Below are 18,683 nucleotides of genomic sequence, written 5' to 3' on the forward strand. Positions count from 1 at the left end.
TTACACACTAGTGCTCCCCGCCCCCCAACTGGGGATCGGGGATCCTGCTATGCTCCCACTCCGCACCCCAGACTAGGGTCAGTTGGCAAAGCTGTATCCATTGATACAAGGCTGTAGAAGAGTCCCTACCGTCAATGAGCACGGTCAGGAATGTTACAGAGTCTGCAACATAAGTCCGCCGCGGTTCAGCAGGGCAAGGAAGTGTTTGCACGGAATGCTAACAGAACTCCTGTTGAGAAACACTGTGAGGTGTTCAGGGTCAAAAAGTAAGCGAGCCAAACGCAGTCATCAAGTCCAAAGGGCAAGGGGATGAGGAGAAAGGCCGACAAAGCCATGCAGGGACTAGCCGGGCAGCTCCGGGGCTGGAGCCGGCCGAGCCGAAAGAAAGGGAGCGAGTGTGGCAGCTGTGCCCCCCGCTTGCTCGGCTCAGCCTCAGCTCCGTGGGCCCCGGAGAGGCAGGGCGACTTTAAAAGTTCAGGACAAAACGAAGAGTCGGGATGGATGTCATGGGAGCCGGGAAGAAAGAAACTATGTGACCTTAGAGTCACTGTTCATTTATTTCTCCCAACAAACAGGCAGTGAGCACTTTCTGGAGCTGTAGCGAGTGCTAAGAAAACCCAAACACCAGAGGATTGGACTCCAGGCAATGCTAAGAAGTAGGTGCCGTAATGATTTGCTGTATTTGAATTTTGGTTGCCCCTCAGTTGACCCTTATCCTATGTCGGCATTCTTGACCTTATAGGTCTTGCCAGGCAGGAGGCCATCTCTCACGAGAGAGGCTGAAAGTGCTGGATATCGACTTCCTCACCTCCCTCGCAGGCCGGCCTGGATTGCCCTCCCGGAGTTTTACTTGGGCAGTTGTTACCAAAGAGTGGAGAGAGAGAACAGCGGTAGCTTTTTGCCCAACGAATAGCATTCATCTGGTGCTCTTTGGGGCCTTGTTTCTAGCCACACAGATCTAGAGTCTGGATCTTCAGGCTTCTGGGAGATTCTGGGAACTACTCAACAACCTTAGAATAAATTCTTTTCTTGCTCAAATCAGCCATAATTAGCTTCTTTTGTGGGCCGATAGGAAGCCCTACTGCATACCAGTTGTTGGGAAAACAAACATCCCTCAGATGAAGGTCCTGTGTTCTCCGTCTGGATAAGGAACAGGATCCCCAGTCACGCTCAGGGAGTGCTGCCGTGTGGGGAGAACCAAGAGCCTAGGAAGCCTGAGACGGAAAACAGTGAATAATAACCTGTATCACGGTCAATTTGTTGGGGAGGCAAAAGGGCCAGGGAAGCCAGTGTCAGATATTAAAAAAAAAAAAAAAAAAAGATGAAGGGAGAAACTCATGGACATTCTGTTATGAAGAGGTATAGACGTGAGGCACATCCAGACCAGCTTGATTTTAGGAGGGTAAATGCTGCGAGCAGGGATTGCAGAGGGACAGGGCTGCAGAGGGACAGGGCTACAGCGTGCCGGTTTCCCGGGCTCACATTCCTCCTTGCTTCCCTGGGAAAATAGAAGACAAAGAGCTGTGTACCTAGCAGTCAAACTTCTGGCCCCGTTTACCAAGGATCCTGAAGTTCCCAAAGGTTGTTTTATTTCGTCCACTGGAAGGTTGAAATCCTACGATTTACAGTAGACAAACCAGCCTACTATGGTTTGTGCTATCTTGGGTAAATTAAATAGAATTTCATTTTAGGGAGGTGGGGGAGGGAATGAGTTCAATGCTCGATTTCCCTTTTACTACGTCACTGTCATTCATTGAGCACCGCTTCCATGCCGGGCTCTTTCCATGTAGTATCTAGAATCTCCAACACAACCCTCCGGGCAGGGAGTATGGGGTTAGTTTTGCAGGTGAGGCCTAATGATTTGGCCAAGATCACAGAGCTCGTCAGTGAATAAAAAATTTGACCCCATGTGAGTCTGGATCCAACCTGACCTGTTTTCCATGACACACACCACGGTGCCTGTTTCCCAGATACAGTAAATCAAGAAATCATGCGTCTGACCTTAGGGATAATATGCCCACTGATCCATCTTAAGTTTGTAACTCATTCCTGGCTGGTGTGCCTGAGATACGTATCAAGCACTCTTAAGGTGTTAAGATCAATTACATAATCAGGAAAGATCAGTGGAGACTAGGTCTTTCTGACTTAAAAACATTCTATGATTAAGACACTGGATTGTAAGCCCGCTTTCAGGCCTGATTTCTCTGAATACGGATGAGTTTGGCTGGTGGGGGAACGCTGCTGATAGCTGGAAGAGCGTTGTCCTGAGATCAGAGGCACAATGGTGGGCCTGTGAGCTCAGATTTGCCAAGCCCTCACTGCTGCTCCCGGAGGGCAAGAGGGCAAGCTCTGTGAGCAAAGCAACCATTAACAGGATTGGTCATGATAATACTTGACAGTTTTGAGTGCCTACCATGCATTAGCACTGCGAAGCATGGGCTTTAGTTCTCTGTACAAACCTATGAGGTACCACTGTTTGAGTGAGGAAACAGACTCTGGCAGGTTCAGCAACAAGTTAACATCACCCAGACAGCAGGTGGACTCTCTGGGGTTTGAACCCAGAACTTTCTGCCTCGAAAGCCCAAATCTAAGGGTTCCTGCAATATTACCATAGATAATAAGCAGTTCAGCTACACCCATGAAGAGTTACTTTAAAGCCATTACCCATTTATTTAACAGTGATTGACCAAGGCCTATTTTAAGATGAACAACTTCCTCCAGGGGCACTTGGGTGGCTCAGTCGGCTAAGTGTCTGCCTTTGGCCCAGTTCATGATCCCAGGGTCCTAGGGTCGAGCCCCGCATCAGGCTCCTTGCTCAGCGGGGAGTCTGCTTCTCCCTCTTCCTCTCCTTGCCGCTCTCCCTGCTTGTGCCCTCTCTCTATCGAATAAACAAATACAATATTTTTTTAAAAAGGACGAACAATGTCCCCCTGAACAAAAGAGAGATGGCCTCTGCTTTCATTGTAGAAGAGAAAAAAAATTGAATAAGTTCACAAATAAACATATAATTATAAAGCATGCTCTGTGCTACAGTGGAAAGGCACAGGGGTGGGAGAGCAGTAGACCATGGCATGAGGGGACCTAATCTAATCTACCAGACCAGGGAAGATTTTTTTGGAAGCAGTGGCAATTGAGTAAATACCAGAGGGATTAGTGTAGTTGACCAGGAGGAAGGGAAGGGGAATGGGAGAAGAAAATTATTGGAAGCATAAAGGACCTGTGCAAAGGCCCTGAAATAGGAGGAAAGAGTTTTTAGTCTGTGGTCATTAGACACTACTGGCCTGTGGGATAAATTTAGTTTGTAGCTATTTGTTTTGGCTCACAGATTCTCCTGGAAAAATTTGAGCCTCCAAGAGGAAATGTATAAATATTCTGACTTGAAGCTCTTCTCAAAAAATCCTAGGACCTGGCAACCCTTGGCCCTCAGGGCTTCATGCAACAATGACAAACGTGGAGCCGAGTGTGTGAACCCCTTAGCTGGGGCGCACACTCTCCCCTCCTCAGCGCTCCCGCTCTGTGGTGTCTTCCCATCCCCTCAGCTACCACTTGTCATCCTGCTCCCACTGTTGCTTTTCTTGCAGTGGAGTTTTTCTCTGTATCCCTGTCTTGACCCCGAATGAAAGACCGAGAAAACCCTGTGCTTTTCCTCCAACTCGGAGTCTGCCACTCAGGTGCCCGTGGGCATTTAAATTCCCCCCACTCCTACCTCGGAGGAAAACGGTGACTTTTTTCTCAGCGCAAATGACCGCAAATACTTAGTGAGAATAGGATGTACTTTAGACAACGCAAATCCCACCTCCGCGGTAGGCATGGAGAACTGAAGATTCGATTGATTTGTAGTCAAATGTGTACAAAATGCTGGTTCTGTGCTTCTAAATGTCATCATACTGCACCAGTTTTTAATTGTTATTCAATTTATTAAGCATTTCTACTACACTAAGCAAAATAGATCATAAGATAGTCTTGCTCTGGAGACAATATGTTTACCCATTCCTTCCTTGGTCAGATAAATTAATCTTGCCATCTCCAAACCACTGCTCCTTACATATCAGCAAGATGGCAAAAAATTAATTTTGATTTTTTTCTAAACATTTATAAACATTTTTTAATTTATTTTTTATTATTTTTATTTTTTTTAAAGATTTTATTTATTTATTTGACAGAGAGAGAAAGCACAAGCAGGGGTAGTGGCAGGAAGAGGGAAAAGCAGGTTCCCTGCTGAGCAAGGAGCCCGATGCGGGGCTGGATCCCAGAACCCCGCATCATGAGCTAAAGGTAGGGATCATCACCTAAGCTGAAGGCAGACTCCCAACCAACTGAGCCACCCAGGCGCCCCGTACATTTATAAACATGTTACGTAATACATACATCTCCGGCATGGTGTAAGGACTTTAGGCTGTGATGCAAGAAAACACTGCTCTCCACGGTTAATCCGTTCCTGAAAGACAGGGTGTAAGTCACATCACATGTTCAGAGCACGAGAGAAACTCATTGGGGGAACTTGCGATGAACCCTTGTGCAAAGCAGAGAATTTGAATGTCATCTGCAAAAATCCTTCATTGATATATCCTTTTTGTGAAAACAGTGTATTCTGTTAAGATCTGATTAAGTACATATGCATCAACTATGTGGCATGATGCTGAAAATGTCCGTTTCCTTATAGGTCTCTAAAATTAGTCAGTTTCTATTTGTGTTTGCCTTTTCCCTCCTGGTCTACGGTTTTCACCTCACTTTCATTCTCTCTTGTCCATATATTGTCAGTGACACTCAGCCCTGCTACAAATCAAATCTTCAGCTCAAACTCAACCAGCAGAGGGTACTGTTTGAGCATTTAAGTGGACTTCTCATCTTTGTCCTAGCAATCCAAAGAGAACAGTATCTGAATAGCCAGGGACGATACTCAATAGGCAAGGTCTGCCAAGATAATATACATCAATGATCATGTCTCAGCATCATTTTGCAGGAAATTCCCTTTGTTCTCTGCTGCTCACAAAGGACATTCCATGCAAAATGCACCTGTAGCTCCTGGTGATAAATGGTTATGAAGGCAGATGAAGGGTGCTGGTAGTGGAACGCAATCTGCTTCCAATTTGACCAAGTCCTTATATTCACTTTAGGTTCAGGGTTCTGAATCAAGATATCAGCCCCATGTGTTCTCAGCTTGCTGGTGAATGATCATGAATAATTCCTGCAGTAGCAAATGACATAATAAAATAATCAGGCAGTCCGTGCACATTGTAAATCGATGAGCACAGATGTCTCCAAATGGAGGGGATATTTAAAGATACTTTACGTCTTGGGTTTGGAACACTCGAGCGTTTGTTAGGGACTGTTTATCAGAATAAAGTGAGCATCTCTCCATTCTTAAATCATGTTCAGCATTAAATATGATTAAGTATATTGTAGAAGAATACTTTGTCGCTTCGTTTTTACATAAACTTGATCAATTTGTGTATAGTGTGGATTCTGCATTTCTTGATAAAATTTATACACTTGGATTTTTATATTAATAATGTAAAAATTTTTATCGAAGCAAAGACTGCATATAACAACAAAAGTTAGAAGTGTTTATGCTGAAAAGCAATAGTTCCCTGTCCCACTCCTTATCGTCAGTGTCTTCTCAGAGGTGACTTTTAACTGTTTTAGCATTTCTTTTGGTTATTTACCTCTCTATCTCTAAACACTATTCTTGTACTGTTCATTCTCGGTCTCTTAGTTTTAGATATCATACATTGTCTTCCTAAGCTGATAGATGAGATTGTAACTCTATTAAGTCACCCGATAGCTCCTGGTAGTCATATCTCTGCTTCAGATATTTATTGGTTACCTATGCAACTTTAGATAAAATACTTATTCCTTTAATAATTGACAGTTTGAATCCCCATCTTTTTAGTTCTTCTTTCCCACTTCGCCATCCCAGTTATTGTAACCTGGACCCCTGCAATATTGAGGATATTAACATTGGCCTTCTGCTCTCTAATCAAAATTCCATCATCTTTGTCCATAGGTTGATTCTAAAATTGCACACCAATAAATGGTGTTTACATTGGGGCTTCATAGTGTTTACTGCAGTGTTACATAATATATTGTTTTGATACTTCTTGTACAGCTTTTAATTTTACTGGAGTTTCTAATTGCCTTTTTTTCTTATACTACCTGCCTTTCATGTGTTCTCATTTTTTTGGTCCATTCGGATATTTTGTTAAAATTTTTCCAGTAACTTCCTTCTTCTGAGCCTCTTCATCTTGCTACTCTTGTCTATAGCTGTTCTCTAATTGTCTTCTACACAGTGATCTTCTTGGTATTAGCTTTTTTTTGCTCTGTTCCTCATTTCTGGAACTCAAATCTTTTGCTTTCTTTGTTTACTTCTTTTTGCTGCAGTACATACTGGACAAAATTCCCAAGAAATTATATGTGCGATGTCACGGTCCTGATGTTTTGAATGTATGAAAATCAGCACATACAAGTGTGATCTATGTTCACACCTGAATAATAATTTAATTAGAAAATATAGTTTAAAAATAACTTCCCCCAGAATTTTAAAGGCATTGTTCCTTTTTCTTGACCCCCCAGGACTGCTGATGCGAAGTTTAATGCCAGATTGGTTCTCAGTCTTTGATAATCTGATTTTTCTTTTTTTAAAATTTGTTATTGAAGTAATTGACAAACAATGTTATATTCGTTTCAGGTGTACAACATATTGATTCAACAATTCTATACATTACTCAGTGCTCACCACAATAAGTGCAGCTACCCAATCTGCTTTTTCTTTCTGCTTTTTTCTTCCAGCAATAATCCCAGATGAAGGTCTTTTTACAGTCACTGATGTGCTATTCCAGTCTAAAGCCTTACGTCTTTCAGCTATCCCAAATTCTTTTTGCCATTCAAATGAACAATTTGTTTCCCTCCAGTTTTGTTACTTATTTTTCATAATTCCTACTAATTATCTATTGGTCCTCTTTGTTTGATCCTTTTGCCTATTTTTATTTTACATTCTGAGAGATTTCTTAATTATACATTCTAAAATTTTTCTTTTCCTTTGGTGATCATATATATTTTTTTAAGTCAAGTTTCCTTCTTTATCTGTTTGTTCTTTCTTCATAGTAGCCTTTTCTTGTCCAATGGATGCAATACATTCTTGGATCTTTTTAAGGATGTTAGAATTTCCGTAAAAACATCCGTTTTCATATTCTCTCTTTTTATTTTAGAATCAGAATTTCCTATTTGTTTATCTTTGTCAGAATCTACCTATTAGAGACTTTCTCAAATGTATGGAAATCGTTGGTTTTCTGTTCACCTTTTAGAGTGAAGAGAACATCATGACTGGGGTTATGATTTACACAGTGGTGAAATCAGCTATCCCATAAACAGAGATTTGATTGATTTCCCCTATTTTTCAGTCTTATGTGTCATTCCCACCCCTACTGTGTCTTAGTTTTCAGAACTCTGAGTATCTCAGTGGTTCTTCTAGGCAGCTTATCTCCATTTCTGTTACTACACCACCCCACCCTTCCTTTATTTTACTCTAAGCTAACCTCTTTGGGTGTCGTTCATCTGTTAGCATGTCTCCATTCACTTGTCATCTTCCACAAATTTGTTGAGATTTTTTTATCAGCTAATGACCACTTCTTACTCTTATTTTATCTTACGAGTTTATACTTATCGGATTCCTTTACTGACATTTTAATGGGCTTCTGGTTGGAAGAGAATCTAAATACATGTGCAAGACTTGACATCTTTATCTGGAAGTTCATGTCAGTTTTTGAAGGCACATTTGTATGACCGGAAATTTCTAGGTGTATATTCAGTACTTATTTATAGCCCACATCATTTGTAAACCTGTATTTTCAGTGGATATATTTAATATGTCTTTTAGTATGTGTCCTTTCTTTGGCTATGTTCTTAAAATTAGAAGGTGTAATAGCAAGTCAAACATTTGCTTAATCCTTTTGAGGTATATATTACTTCAAATGTTTATATTTGTTCTTTAAAATCACACTGTGGAATAAGTATTGCTATTTCATTTCGCTGATGAGAAACGGAGTTTCTGAGAGAGTCGAGTGACAAGCTTAAGATCATAGAGCTGGTGAGTGCTAGCCCGGTACTTAGATCCAAACTTTCCAGTGTTTTTCCTCCCAAGCCCCACCGTGTCTCCTACGTACTATTTGATAAAACCCAATAAGCCCAACAGCATAAATAAATAATTTAATCTGACTACAGAATAAATTTCTATTTCCATAGAGCTTCACGCGAAATGCTTAGTTTTTATCTTGATTGTACTCTTCAAATACTGTTCAAAGCTATTCCTGAATATTTGATAAGAATGTAGCATTCGTAAGTTCTCCTCTCAGTGAACTTATCGAGACCTTCCACTGATAAAATGTGTCATGTTGCATAAGGAAGAGCTGTTGTTTCAAAGCATCGGGAGCAGGGCCCAGGTAGAGTCAGACTATTCCTGTTGTCTTCAACTATTATATATCTTACTACATTTTAGGTCAGATAATCTGGCTCATGACATTCAAAACTGTATTAATTATGGGATTTTATAACGAGGTTATGCAGTATATGTTTGCCAATTGGGAAAGAAAGATAATTATTCTTGAATGTAGGTCACATTTAAGAAACTCTCTTAGGCCTAATGGGAACCATGTTTCCTTAAAAATCAAGAATTAATGACATTCAAGAGAATGGTATCTCTCTCATCCTCTCATCCTGTGACCTAATTCTTCTGGTCAGAGTTTTTTTTTGTTTTTTTTTGCTTTTTTTTTTGGTGTTTTTTTTTTGGTTTGTTTTTTACCTTTTTTTAGGTGGCTGTTCTTAGGAAGAGAAACTTGCATGATTTCCCATGGGGCGTTTTGGGCCATTTGGGGTAGGCACGGCTGAACTGGATCTTGTTGGTTGGGAGGAACTGGTGAATGAGTTATGACCAAGGCACACGTTGGCAGGCACACTTCTAGAGTTGATATCATTAGCAGATCATTCTAACTCCCCCTGAATAGTGTTTTGTGCTGACTTCTATATGAGAAGGAGATAAATGTGTCTATGATGTGTTTGTCTTAGTCTTTGGCCTCGAACAATTGCTGGTAGGTTCAGACTCTCTGTGTTTTCTTTTGTTTTTTATTTCCCCCTGAGCTCTTTTGGTTTCAGCATTACCAAATGGCAAATCTGAAGAACCCCATTTAAAATGGGAGTGACCTCCTTTCAAAACTAACAAGTTTGTTATAAGGATTTGACATAATTTTGTGGCATCTAAGGAATCTCTTGTACCTAAGGAGACATTTTAATTGAGGCATGAAAAAATGCTGTACTGACCAATTTCCCAATCTCTGCCTTGCCCCTCCCAGGCCCACTTCTCACCACCAGGAGAAAGGTGGTGGTGAAATGACAGACAGTTTAAATTTTGTTGCATGGTTGGGGCGTCTGGGTGGCTCAGTTGGTTGAGTGTCTGACTTTGTTTCAGGTCATGACCTCAGGGTCCTGAATTGAGCCCCTTGTCCGGCTCCTTGCTTGTGGGGGAGTCTGCTTGTCCCTGTCCCTCTGCCCTTCCCTCTGCTCATGCTGTCTCTCTCTCTCTCAAATAAATAAATAAACAAACAAACAAATAAATAAATAAAGTCTTAAAAAAATTGTTGCATGGTCAAAGAAGAAACAGTGCCATCCCTGGATTTCCTTGGAATGGTGGATGGTTTTACAAGATACGTAGCAAAATAGATCTCAGCAACCAATATCCAGAGTAAAGCTTTGATTTCACCACTATAATTTAAGTGATTTTGTGGTTTAACTTATGTTGGGGTTGTAGTAAATTTGCCTTTTGAAAGAGAGAGAGAAAAAAAGAAGAAAAATAAATGGAAAAAAAAGAGATAAAAGGGAGAAGAGATCTAAATTTTAGCTTACAATCTTATCTGGGCTGAGTTTTTGGTCAGTTTGAAATGTGTCTATGTTTGGTTAATGTTTTCATCTTTGCTTTACCTTATCGCTAATGGAATATTACAGTTACCCAGTAAGCTGATAAACTACTCCAAGGATGAATTTTATAGCCTGCATTTCTGTTTGTCTCTTTTCCATGTTTAGAGAATTAAGGTATTTGAACAAGTTGCTTTAAGGAACTAACAATGTTATAAAATGCACTGTACTTTAAGATTATGGGGTGTTTTTCAGTGCGGACACCAAACCTTGGAAAGACACACGACACATGAAGAATGATCCGGGCAGTGGAAAGATCTAGGTACTGAAATAGCTCTCCCCATTGGATTCCCCAGCCCTTTCTTCCAGAAAATACGTTAGGGCTGATGCTTAGTTAGCCCATACATTTATTTATCTCCCTGTTTTTCATCCACCCCACCTCCCCGTGATATCTGTGTGAAACTGGCTTCCTCCAGCTGGTTTGCTTCTCTCCCTTGGCCTCTCCATGAAGCTTGCGTGGTGGTGACCGAACACAGCAATCGCCCACAGCAACCTGTGGATGAGATGGACGCATATCTTAGCTGCGTACTTAGGTCAAGAAACCAATCTTAGAATGAAGAATTGAGAAAACGTAGTTCTTCCGAGGTCTATTCAGACCCATCTAACTGTTAATTTCCCCTTCGGAGTTCTTTTGTGACGGTGCACGAGCGATGCGAGAATCCCTCAGGGTTTTGAACTTGATGTGAGTAAAGAACTCTGAGATCAGCGCTCTCGAACAGGTGTGCTGTGGTCTAGTAATCCAGCTGCTACTGGTCTTTGGGGTGTGGTATGTTTAGCTAATTCTTTTGAATGTGATTCTAACTGGTTGGCTCTTGCTAGTCTTTGTGGAAAAGATGTCATCTTCAGGCCAAGGGCACGTGAAGAAAATACTCCAGCTCCCCATGTCTCAAAGCAAGGACTTGATTCATATTTTTATGCAAGATTTATAAGCTGCTCAGACTGATCTCCACTCCAAGGTTGTGGCTGGAACCTAAGTAGAAACACCGCTTTTGTCCAGCGGGGCCTTGTTCAAGGTTGTAGTGTGGGATGAAGGAGAAGTAATGGATATGAGGCTGTAAAGACATGTCTACTTGCTGGGAGATCAGTCAGGTACTGACCCGATAGACCTGCCCCAATGATTTGTGGGAAGACATTCTTAAATGCTGGAGAAGAGTGAGACTTTTAATGGGGAAGGGTTGTGGCCTGCTGAGTCTCCTTAAATTCTTCTTAAAGCCCTGAGATGACTTGTTAGGGTGTGTACCTGAGAGAATAAATGCGAGTGTTTCTGAGACTCTAAGGCTCTGTAAATACGGGGCTTTTGGGTAGATCCCGAGGAATTTGAAGTAGGAGAAATGGCGGGGGGTTGAATAAGAGTACCACAGGGTGAAAGTCTAAATCTGGTGCAAGTTGAAGATTCTATCTTTCTCTATTTGAATCACGTTCAGTTTTGAAATTAGAATTGTGGGACCTTTGGAGAAAACTTTAGGCTCAAGAGCAAGGAGTCTGTTTTAATACTTAATATAGCAGTTTATTTCTATGAGGAGATGAGTAATTTTTGGATGATTTGGGGGGTTTTAGAACACTGTATTTGGTAACCCTATTGTAAACTTCTAGATATATATTTCAGTCCATAAAATAGCTACAACAATTTGGATTTTTTTTTCAATGTCCAGAGCCATTATGTGCTACAGCACTTGGAATTGACCCACAATGCTTCACAGTCCAAAACAATCTCTAGAGCCTGAACCCTGGGACTGATTCCAACAAAACAGTAGGTCAGCCCTGGAAGAGAGAAAAAAAATTGTTGCCTGATTGCCACAAATGGAAACGAGAGAAGAGGAATGCTTATCGGTGTCAATGATCTCCAAGTCTTATTATGAGTAAGGGGACAGTGAATGGGTGGAAGGGGAAATAGGTGCAGGGCTGACATTTACCCAGCACTTACTCAATGTCCCACATGTTATTAGATGCTTTAACTCATGTTATTTTTCATCTAGCCCTTGCTAAATCCTGAAAGTCTTATTTTCTTTGTTATTACTGATAAGGAAACTGAAGAGAGGTTAAGAAAATTGCTGGAGGTCACACAGCATGACTACAGTGGAGATGTTTGCGAACTCAGGGGGCGACTCCAAAGTGTATGCTCTTTCTACTCTGCCACAGAGGGTATAATTTAGATGAGCTGTTATTAATGTCTGCTGTAGATCTATAACCTGTTTAGATCAATGTGCCATGGCCAGGGGTGATCAAATCATCCCATTTGCTAGGGCTTGAAAAAAAAAATCTAATCTAGAATTCATGGAACCTTGATCATCAGAGTTAGCCATACAACTTCGGCTTCATTCACTCATTCCAATAAATATTTGTTGAGCTCCAACTGCATGCCACGTCCTGGGCTAGGTAATGGTACTGCAGCAGGAAATAAGAGAGCTGTAACTCCGGTCTTCATGAGCTTACACTCGAGAAATAGTACGCAAGTTAGGAGGTAAACACATTCAAGCCATGAAGACATTAGATCAGGGAGTGGAACTATAATCTTATTCCGACATGCCAGGTTGCTACAGCAATGCAATGCACAAGGAAACAGAATGTTCTGGTTATCTACACAGACTTTATCAAAAAGCGAATCTGGCCTCAGTGCATGGAAAAACCTCCGGATCGCTTCACCTATGATTAGCTGCTATAAAATGGTCCTCTTCATCCTTCTAAGTATGTACCATTCGACTTGTTACTCCTTTAATTTTCTTTTTTCCTTGTCTTCCTCTTTGGGGGACTTTCCTTAATTCCACTGATTACTAAAATGACACTGGGACACTTGGGTGGTTCAGTTGGTTAAGTGTCTGACTCTTGATCTCAGCTCAGGTCTTGATCTCAGGGTCATGAGGTCAAGCCCTGCATTGGGCTCCATACTGGGTGTGGAGCCTACTTAAAAGAAAAAAAAAATAGATAAAACGATACTAAAAACCTTCACTAGGGTTATGATATCTTTATTTTGGGGTGGGAGTAGTTTTTCAGGAAAGGGAATGGGTTTTCCTCTTTTAAAGTTCACAGTGTTTTGATTTAGAATGCTCTTAAAGATATAGAAATGAACAAAAAAATACAATTTGCAAATTTAGTAAGAAAATTCCATCCAACAGTACTGCATATTTTTAAAGGCACATACATATGCAGAAAAACATCTAGGAGAAGACACACCAGAACTTAGGGGGAAACTTGGGAGGGCAGCTGGTGGCCAAATGGAGTTTTGTCTTATTCATGTAATTTTATTGTTTGACCTAGAGAGTGTGGTCATATATTATTTTTATAATAAGAGATTCATATGACAAGAGGTAAATTTAATGGAGACCAGCTAAGAAGCTGTTGCGATATTGCAGAAAAGAGGTGATTCTGATCTGAAATAAAAATAGAGACGGTCTAGCCTAGTGGTTGTAGAGGACAGAGAACAAAGGCTCTGCTTCCAGATGGCTTGGGCTTGAACGTCTGCTCTCACACTCACCAGCCGTGTACCAGCTGGGTATGTTACGTAACCTATTTGTGTCATGGCCATTTCATCTGTAAATGAACAAGCAAAAAAATAGCACCGACTCCTAGAGCTGTTGGGATAATTCAACGACTAGTACATGAAAAGGGCTTCGAACAATGGTTAGTACATCATAAACCTATAAATACTAGCTACTGTTTTCGGGGGAGACACAGGACTGAGTTGGGGAAATGGGAACAGTGATGAATAACTGAAGATGCGAGTACATTCGATACCAAATTGGTGCTGAATATCTTGTCAGGTCTTGTGAATCATCAGGCTTTTATGACCATCACTTCCCACCGTATGCCCTGAGGTCGCAGGGGTATAGAACGGCTTGTAATGACCCTCTGCTAATTCTGTGGCAGGTACTGGAAGTTGCTTTTCTAATCATGAATTGCAATCTGGAATGAGCTGGTCACATCACTTAGCCTCCTGTCGAGTTCTCTAATTAGTAAGTTGGTAACCATGTCACTTATCTTTAGCGCTTAGATATTTTTTTGGTAATTAATAAGGTGACTATACACATTTCAGTGGATATAAAATGCCTCTTCTCCAATTTCCCCTGTGTACTCTATTCCATTTTCAGTCACTGATAAATCTGCTTCTCTGGATAATGTTGTAGAAAACAAGACAGGTCAAAGGAAAAACTTATTACCTCTCAGGGTCTGTTTGTGTGAAAACACAAAGATAAATATCACTTGGGGGGTAGTGTGGGGGAGACTCTGGCATACTGCCTAACACTGAATTATTTTAAGGATCCAATGAGGAAAAGTATGCTTGGAGAAAATATAAAGCACTGTGTACATTAGGATTTAGTCCATTGGCTTTCTGTTTGTCATTTTTTTTTTCTATTCCATGTGAAAATGCTATAGAGAAAGTTCTAGGTGGTTGCGCTCTAAATAAACAGCATCCACTGAGTTCATATTCGTCTTTAGTCTTGTCTGCCTGTCTCATCTTTGAGTTTACTGACCACTAAGTGATTCTTTAAACCTTGGCATTTTATTCCCTTCAATTTTTGTCCTACACTGGTAAGACAATTGCCGAGTCTTGGGACAGGAGAATTACTTAATTTAGATGTCATTCTACCTTCTGTACTCAATATATCCCTATACATATTTTTTTCATTATGACACTAAATAAAGTTTTGATGGCAGTACGTTCTCTTCATTGTGCTCAGGAGACTTCTGGAGTCTTTCCTGGAGGTCTTAATTTACCTTTTTGTTGTCTTAATTTGGGTCAGAATCTAGCCCAATGTCTAGCCTCTTCAATAAGTATACAATAATCTACAAATTATGACCCTAATTCTAGTCCTTTCTCTATGGTGGTCCATATTCCAGCTCACAATGCGTGCTTTCTTCCTACAGTAAGAACAAAAGTGCTTCTGTTACTAGGGATTTTCTTCTTCTTCTCCTTTGCTTACCAGCAGTATTAGTTTACATATATCTGGGCTCTTCCTTTATCTTGGCTTTTCTCACTTTTATATCAGAAAATACCTTAATATATTACTGTGAATTTGAAATTTGATTTTCAACCCAGAAGATACTGGTATTTTATAAAATTCTAAAACATGCTTTAAAAAAAAGCTTTTAGTGAGGTGTAATTGGCATACAAGGAACTGTACACATTTTGAATGCATAATTTAAAATCTACTTTTGAATAACAAACCTCAATTCATTTTCCAAAGCAGCTCTGATTTAGGTACCAACCAATCTTTCTCCTAGTCTTCAAAGCTAAGCTTGTCAAGGGCACAGTCTTAACTCACTTTCCTTAATTACTCATTTTCCAGGAAAGTCCATTCTCTGTGCCTCCCACTCAGGCTTCTGTTATTCCTCAGGTGAAATTGCTGTGGCAAAGCTCAACTGCCGAATGTGGTGGCCATTTTCTAGTCTTTTCTTTAGATTCTTGGTTTGTCACCATCGATCATTGTCTTGAAAAAGTCATCTTGAAAAAGTCAACTTTCTTGGCACCCACCGGGATAAACTCTCGTGATTCCTCTCCCACCACTGACGTGGTTGCTTCTCAGTCTTCTTCTACCCGCTCCACCCGTGGTGGCAACACCATGGCTGTGCCCTTTCTTGCTCATCTTCTCAATCTCTAGTCTCCCTAAGTGAGCTTGTGCACTCAACTTCTGAGTCCTACTGAACATATGTTGACAAATCACAAATACACACGAATACACACGAATACACAATTTCAGCTTAGATTTCTCTTCCGATGTCAGATCCTTATACATAAACTGGCTGAAGGACATTTCTACCCACATCTACTATAGAAATCTAAAACTTTGTATCTTAGACACTCACTTCAGTATCGTCCTCTCACAAACCTTCTCCTCTTTCTCTAGTCCTTGGCCTAAGACATAGGCCTTCCCCATGGGGAACCCCCTCTTTTGGTTGGTGAAACAAAATCCAAGTGCATGAAGTAATCACAAACAAGTTGGTGTTGTAAATGTCAGTTTGGTGGAATAAAGCAGAAAGGACTCGGTGGTACTATCCAACCGTCAGGGAAGAGAACCTTAGCAGACAAAGTCCTGGTGATGGGGAAGAGCCGGTAAGTGCAAAGAATATTCAGAAAAGTGAGAATGTCAAAGTTAGACAGGGAAGGTTTGTCAAGGAGGACTTCACAGAGCCAATGCAATTCTCTTCATTGATTCAGCAGATGCTTGTTGAGGCTTTTCCACGTGTTGAGAACTCAGGTTCCAGAGAAGTCTCAGTGGACCAGAGTCAGGCTCATTCTTGATCTCATGGGGCTGATATTCTACCAGGAAGAATGAGACAATGAACATGTAAAACATTAATGAAAATATAATTTTAGATAGAGATAAATACCACGAAGAAGTTAATGGAATGTAATGGACTAGGAAGTGATAGAAAGGTGGAGGGATTCCTTTAGACGCTGTGATGAGGGAAATCTCTCAGGATTGTGATTTTTGAGCTTTTGGCTGAATGAATAAATGTATCTTTCCTTCTTTCTCAACTCTGAAAAGAACAAGTTTTAAAGACCAAATTGAACCATTAGAAAGAAGCCCACAGAGTGGGTGGAAGCCACTGCATTTATTAGAATCCCTCCAAAAAATCTGAGACAACTGCTTCTTTGTTCTACTTCCTTTCTTGACATTTGAGATAAGATGCGGACTTACTGGACTTTTCTTCCTCACCCAAATATTGTGCTTGTGCTTGCAATGTGGAGAAAATAGAAAAATCCTGAGTGAGAAAAATCCTTATCAATCCTTATCAATAAGTAAACTTTAGTCTCCTATTTATCTTTAATGTTATCCCCAAATCCTAGTTTCTCCACCATGAGGGAAAAATATAACAGAACTGTTTTTAACAAGTGGCATCTTGGATGTTTATTCAGGAAATTGAATTCAGGATGCTGGTTTCTGGGAGAATAGCAATAACTTAGACAAATTCACATAAAGGTCTTATCTTCTAGTGGGAGGAAAACGACAGTAAAGTAGTAAACAGGTAAAACTATAATGTCAGATGGTGGTAAATACTATTAATAAATAAAATAAAGGGGAGGATGGAAAGTGACAGAGGAGCAATTTTAGGAGGTGTCTCCTGGGAAGCGATATTGGAGTGCAGACCCGAAAGGTGGGTGAGCACCAGCCGTAGGAGGGAGAGGCAAGCCCGGAGGGGAGCAGGCCGGTTGGCTACGTCTGGTTCGTTCAGCGGATGGATAATTTCTCACTTCAATACCACACGATTTCTACAAACATGATATTAAGACCAGAAAGGGAAGTCCGTTTGGCCTACAGACTTCTTGTATTGAGAAGAATTACATTAATTCTTCCCCCTCAAGTTGTCTCATCATTTTGAATGAACCGATGTTCTCAAGATGGGCATACTCTGTTCTGCCGTCGGAAACAGCATTTAGAACGAGTTGGTGCCCTGCCTGTTTAGTTTTGCAATAGCAGCAGCGGGCAGACAAAAAAGACTAAATACAAAACTGGCCTTTTACGGTCTTGTTGACTTTAAATTCGGTGAAATAAGATGTAAGAGCGTGTGTGTACTAAACGTTGTTACAGGGGAGGAAGGAGAATGTCGTTCCTCCAGTTTCATTTCCTAAGCTCGTGTCCCTTTGCTCTGCCCCTGGAAAGCCCACAACTCCCCTTGAGGGTTATCATTTTTTTCGCATGGAAAAAAGAGAAAGGACAAAGACTCGCAACAACTGAAGAGAAACCAGAAGTCATTGGTACCTGGTTTTCATTGTTTTTGGTTTCTGTTTGAAGATGCTTGCTCCTGGAGCACACATGATCCGACCTGGGGAATTTCTGCTTGAGGTTTTCAAATGGTCCACATGGGGTGGCTGATGAGACAGAAGTTTTTTCTTTAAAGAACATTTTAGGGAGATGATTGGATTTGAAGTCAGAGCCTGGGAGTTGAGTCCTGCCACCATTATACTCGTGTAGTTTTCCACAAGTCACAGAGCTCATCTTTTGGGACAGTGAGGACCCAAGGAGTCTGGTGTTTGGAAATTGCCAAACATTTTGAAAATATTAGTCTGTGGCCATTGTTGTGCTGGTAATCATTGTTTTTGTTCTCTTTGTAGATTTCTCTTTTCATTCATTTCCCCCCAAAATTTACTAATTTGAGTTTTTCCATACCATCTTGGTTTTGAAGGAGTGTGTTCTAATTACTTAACTCAATACAAAGATCTAATTTGAAAAAAAAGAAAAAAGGAAATTACATATTAGAAGAGGCTAACAAGACAAGTAAGACATTATTTTAGTGTCTTACCCTTAATGAAGGGTCCTTTAAATTATCTTAATGTAACGTAGGCTGCGAAAAGAGCCAGAAGGAGGACATAAGCCAAGAGTTAAAGGAACGTAACAGGGTTTGAAGGAAGTCTGTCGTGGAGAGCTGGGGAAGGTCCACGTAGAAGTGGGGGCACAGAGAACGCTCAGGTTAGGTGCACAGAGGTAAAGCAGGCCGGGAAGGACCCTGGCCTGGGAATAGGCCAACCCCCTCTGTTGGGGCAGGCATGGGCCAGAGTGGGCAGGAAGTCCAGGGCGGCACGTACGAGCGTGTCTGGGAAGCATGGCAGCAGCCAGCTTGTGATTTTCCAGCACAGCTGTCAACATCAGAAGGCTGAGAGCAGGAAGGAAGGGCAAGTCCCCGCAGGCCCAGTGATGGGGACGCAGGAGTGAGGGATAATCACAGCTCCTGGCAACCAGGCAGCAGCTTGATCAGGACCAGAAAACCTGGCATGAGAAGCA

At 41.1% G+C, this 18,683-nt stretch overlaps 1 long non-coding RNA gene across 2 annotated transcripts in view; it reads left to right on the top strand.

Annotated features, from left to right (window-relative positions):
- The window catches only part of LOC113256169 (uncharacterized), a 55,807-nt gene continuing 37,124 nt past the window's right edge, over window positions 1–18,683 (top strand). For both annotated transcript variants that reach the window (XR_008960745.1, XR_008960746.1), the window contains exon 1: window positions 1–18,683. This exon is cut by the window's right edge. This is a non-coding gene — a long non-coding RNA (uncharacterized LOC113256169).

The sequence above is a fragment of the Ursus arctos genome, unplaced genomic scaffold (assembly GCF_023065955.2).
Source record: "Ursus arctos isolate Adak ecotype North America unplaced genomic scaffold, UrsArc2.0 scaffold_21, whole genome shotgun sequence".
Lineage (NCBI taxonomy): Eukaryota > Metazoa > Chordata > Mammalia > Carnivora > Ursidae > Ursus > Ursus arctos.